Genomic DNA, 5,052 nt, shown 5'->3' with positions numbered 1-5,052 from the left:
ACAGTTACTGCCCTTTGTAATCACACCACCTTTGCCACAACTGGTTCCTCGCTTGATCAGACGACGGCAAAAGACTGATGATCATTCGGATACATGAGCCAGAAAAGTTATATTGCAAAAACCCCACTGTATACAAGCATCATGAAATACGTGAGTATCCGGACAGTGGTTGTTACGTCTATGAGCAGGATACCAGCTTGTTGGGACCTTCATGATTTTTTAGTTGGAGGCGGGTAAACAGCCTTGGTTCACACTCTTTGTTTCTCGGACTCAATTATCCGATTAACCAGGATATCACCGCTGGCAAGGACCTTGATGGCAGAGAGGATCTGTTTGCTATGGAAAACTGTGTCTACACGGCGAGCCCTAGGAGTTCAGGAGCAAACTCCCCTGATTGTCAATGATACAACCTGCAACCAAAAGAAGGTGAGAATGACAAAGGCATCCGGATTAACTTTGATCCTTGGATGTCTCAATTATGACAAGCAGTGATGTGGTTCAAGCCTTCAGGTTGATAGGTAATTGGGCTATTGCGTCGAAAGGGTGGAGTACTGGTGTCTCTGGATCATTGGTCGCTGAAGCGGGGCTGCAAATTATGATGGTGTTGGATCATCTCTTTGAATGACTTTGTTGTCTTTGCTGCTTGTTCTAGATGGGTAGTTCTTTCTTTTGTTATGCATATTCCTTGTCATTTGGCCATCCTCGTCTATGTCAGTCTTGCTATGTAATAGTTGGCTCTGTTTAGAATGTCATTCTCGTCTGGATCATGAGAGTTTGAGCGCTGCAGATGGGTGTGTTTTGGTGGTGTAGCAAGACTTCTTATGAACTATCATGTCTTGCTGTTTATGTCAGTAGTAGTCACTATTCAGTGTTTGAATGTTGTATATATCGTTGTTTCGAACTGTTTATTGTCTCGAACTACTAGTGGGCTAAATGAGGGCATCACCATTCTCCAGTGTTCAGAGTGTTTCTCCTTTTTTCAAGTTATATAATTTGAGCTCAGTGTATTTTCGATGATGTACACTTGTTTGGGCCAGTGAGGTGTCGTTGAATATGGGCCGAGTAGTAATGCAATGCCAAACAGGTCAGTTATGACTCTCAGGTCGGGCTCTCAAAAGATCCTAAAAAAAGGCCGGGCTCTCCAAAAAAGAAAGAATAAGGACTCTTAGGCTGACATGTGGGCGCCACCGATGTTTTCGTGCGCTTGCGCGCCGAGAGCATATTGGCGCGTGCTCGAAATTCAAGCTACCTTTTCATCCCCAATCTCCCGTCCCTCCCCCACCTCTGGAATCTCGATTCCTACTCCATTTCCCCCAAATCCCCCTCCTGTACTCCCTGTACTCAAGCTCACTATCATGTCGCTGGTCAACACGGATCTCCAAGCCGAAGATCCCGAGGTCCGTCCTGCCTTCGGTCGCTGCGTGCTATCGCTCAACAGTGGCATGGCGGCGCTTGACGATCAGTTTGCCGGCAAAGTTTTGATGGTAACAATCAACGGCGACCGGCCTCCTGTCTCGCCGAACGACCTTGTCAAAGCTCTTGGCATTGCGCACGGCATCCAAATAAGTGACTTGCTCGTCGAAGTCTGTCCGCCACTGGCTGATTTCTTCGTTAGGTTCCGGACAACTTTCGACTGCAGTCTTGTGTTCGAATCTTCCCGACGTTTGTTCTACGATGGCGCGCTGGTGAGCTTTGATCGGTGGCACCCAGGATGGGGCTCGGTGCCCTCTGAGCTTGAGTTTTTAACAAATCTTACCTTCCACGGCATGCCTCGACGTGCTTGGAACAGCGAGTCCATGAATGATCTTATCAACGACCTTGGAGGTGAGCTCGTAAGTATGTTTGTTCCTCCAGACAGCTGGGCTCTGACGGTTATGGCATGGATGAAGAAGCCATCCACCATACCGAAGGTGATTGGTGTTGAGATACCGGTGCAGGAGCCGGGGTTGTACTATTCGTCGCCACCAAGGCCGTCGCGGACCACGTTAGGGATGTACCTGTATCGAGTGTTCGTGCATGTCGAAGAAGTGGTCAATCCATCAATCGAAGTCCTGCCGCCGCCGCTGGTGCCAGGGTCCGTCGACGATGTCCATTACAGGAGTCAACGTCAGACTTTCCCTGTGTTGCTCGGAACGATGGATGGCACAGGGCCTACTCCATCGCGCGGTGGAGGCCACTGCTTCTTTGGGAGAAGAGGCAGGGCTGGCTGCCTGAATGTGCTCTAATTTGAGGTAACAACTGAATCTTGTCAGATACTAGTTAAATCCGAGCTATGGGTGTGAACCACTGATGTGCCAGTACATTTGATTGTGACATGTTCTAATTTTGTACCTGAACTTTTTTTAGAAAGGGTTGTACGTCAACTTAATGTGCTAGCAGAACTTATTGTGTTGTCTGTCTATTTTCTTTGCGCAACATTCAAGATATTTCCCTGTCATTGACAAAGACGATGAACCATTATGTACGAGTTCGTTGGTTTCAACATAGCCCTACCCGTAGCGATCCACTGCTTCCATCCTGATTGTGTCGCCTGCGTGAAATTTTTGTATGCAAGTTCAGTGTGCTATGATGTTCTATATGATTGTGTCAACTATATAAGTTTTTAATGAGCATCAGCAATGCATGTGGCTGAAATATGTATTTACGAGCATCGACCGATGGGTCTCTCTCTCTCACGCACACACACACAAGTGGGACCCATTGAATTATTTCTTTGCTCGTGAAAACTTTTAATTAGGTTCCACTGTAATCTAACTTTTTTCTTAAGTTATTAATTGAGCTCAGTGACTTCAAAAAGTTGTACAGAAGCCTTGTTTGGGCCTTTCCGGTGTTGCTGAATGTGGGCTGAGGAGCCATGTTAGGTTGTACTGTACTAGACAGGCTTTTTTTCAACATCAGCAATGCAACTGGGCCGACAGTTGTACACAATATCCGGGTCAACTTGTCATTCTCCGCCCCACTAGGCTGCAAACTTTCCTATGAGGTATGCATTAGGCCTAACAAGAAAATGGACTTTAAGAAATAATAAATGGGATGTAATTATAATAACTGGGCAGTAACTATAAAAAAATGCACCAAATGCGTAATTAGTTTAAAAAATATATTAATTTTAGAATTTGAAAATTTTAATTTCATTACTTGTTGCGCGCGCAATATTTCGTTGGATTTTAAAGTAATACAACTTTATTGGAAGGGGCGTTTTGGTGCCCGAGCCTAGCTGCTCTCGATATCTTCGGCGTCCATATTTGTCTCGGGATCGGAATAAATCACCCTGACACACCTGACAATGGGTAAAAGGAAAAGAGTGTACGGGGGAATACAGTAAGAAACAGCTGCGAAATCGTGGGGTTGTTTTGTATGGCTGGGACGGCGGACGGGCGCTCCCGTCCTGGTCCGTGAACCAGAAAAGTCCAACTTCCGCTGAGCCACGGATCAGATAAGGATTGGAAAGCTGAGCCGCGGCGGCGATACTTCCGGCCACCCGGGGACAAGGATAATGGAGGATGTGGGTATGGAGTTTCTTCTCGACGCCGTCGACAGGTCAGTTCTTGTAGATCTGGGTATTTCGTGTGATTTGTTTCACATTCCACCAAAACCATTACGAGGTTCCCCTGATCTTGCTTCCCACCGGAGGAACGAACTGTAGCGACCCCGAAGACTCAAATGCTGGGTCTGCATGCGGTCAGCGGCTCGGGGAAGAGGGACCTGAGAAAGCACGAGACAGAGTCTGCCGGCGTCGGAAATCATCACCGACTAGGTCGGCGCAGTCCACATACAGAGTCAACCCCCAGGCCCCAGGATGGACGAAAAGGTGCGAACCTCAATCCCATTCGACTGTATTTAGATCTGAAATATGCAGCAATAATCATTTGCAAACTGAGAATATGATGTGCATTGTTAAGTGATTTGACTTTTTGATCCTTGCTGGCAAAAACAAAAGAAATTCCAGTGCTAGTACTTTTGTTGTTCTTGTTTGCTAACGGCCGAAGAAATTGAATCAGCTGAGGTAGTGGACATAGCCGAAGAAATTGAACCACCATGGTCTCCGTGGACAGGTTGGACTGAACCTGCTGATGGTTGGGAGACGGAGCTATCTAGCCTGCTTGGTTGCCCTGGTGCACATGGTGCCGGACGACTTGCTGCTGAGCACGGGCTATCTGCTGAGTGCTCATCCTCCTCAGATATGAGCGATGAAAGTTGAAGAAGCGACACAGCCGAGCCTGCGGAAAAATGCAGACCTATAGACTGAAACTCAATATCACGCTTGAAGCCTGCAAGATGCAAGAACTATGGTGTTGAGGGTCACCGCCGCAACAGCTGCACCATGCCTCACCTCTGGGTGTTATTGCATCTTGACTAGAATTGCATTTTCAGTATGGTTCAGTTTGAGAATTTTCTAGTGCGCGTTGCCCACTTGTTCATCTCGGTTGTACGATGGCTTTGTGTTCATCAGTTGCTGCGTTCATTAGTTATGTTTGTGAACAGTTAACTGTGTTTTTGCATGTAGTCGACTAGTCGAGGACTGCCTAGCATGTGATGTCTGTCAAGTCTGTGTGTTCCTGATTGTAAAAACTCCTCCTAGTTGTGTCCTGGGTCACTCGATGATGAGAGTTTTTGCTGTATGTGTCATCAGATGTCTGTCTGTCCAAACTGAATCTGTATTCTCTTCCCCTGTTCGGTGTATGGTGAACAAATAAAGTCATGGCAAAATGAAGGCACGAGCCTGCTGTGAGGAGTTCTAAATTCTCAGCCATTCGTGCATGTGCTTAGTTCCTGCAGGAATGGTTGCCCCCCTGTCAATAAAAAAATGTATGAGCATCCAAGCTGGAGGTGTCCACGCGCCAGTTCGGTTTACCTGACGATGAACACACGTGTGCATCAGTTGTACAAATGGCTTTGTGTTCATCAGTTGTACAATGGATTCGAAATTCAAAAGTGCAATGGTGGGCGGCGTAGTGGCGTGGCATTGGATAAGATGACTGCTAGATGCTGGGATCATGTTCGTGCTCCCGTGAGTGGTACTCTTCAAGCAGGGATGGCGTTGGCGTGGAG

General features: G+C 47.0%; 1 long non-coding RNA gene across 2 annotated transcripts; it reads left to right on the top strand.

The window, feature by feature from the left end:
• The first annotated feature begins 3,338 nt into the window (after positions 1 to 3,338).
• Positions 3,339 to 4,710, top strand: LOC119354732. 2 transcript variants are annotated; one of them, XR_005171193.1, is made up of 2 exons: positions 3,339 to 3,811; positions 4,002 to 4,710. It is a non-coding gene; the product is annotated as an uncharacterized LOC119354732 (long non-coding RNA). The 2 variants fall into 2 exon arrangements; XR_005171192.1 differs by having other exon boundaries at positions 3,350 to 3,811; positions 4,056 to 4,710.
• Positions 4,711 to 5,052: the final 342 nt, after the last annotated feature.

The sequence above is a fragment of the Triticum dicoccoides genome, chromosome 2A (assembly GCF_002162155.2).
Source record: "Triticum dicoccoides isolate Atlit2015 ecotype Zavitan chromosome 2A, WEW_v2.0, whole genome shotgun sequence".
In the NCBI taxonomy this organism is placed as follows: Eukaryota; Viridiplantae; Streptophyta; class Magnoliopsida; order Poales; family Poaceae; genus Triticum; species Triticum dicoccoides.
Note: the sequence above shows the minus strand (reverse complement) of the source record. Positions and strands in the feature narration are given on the sequence as shown.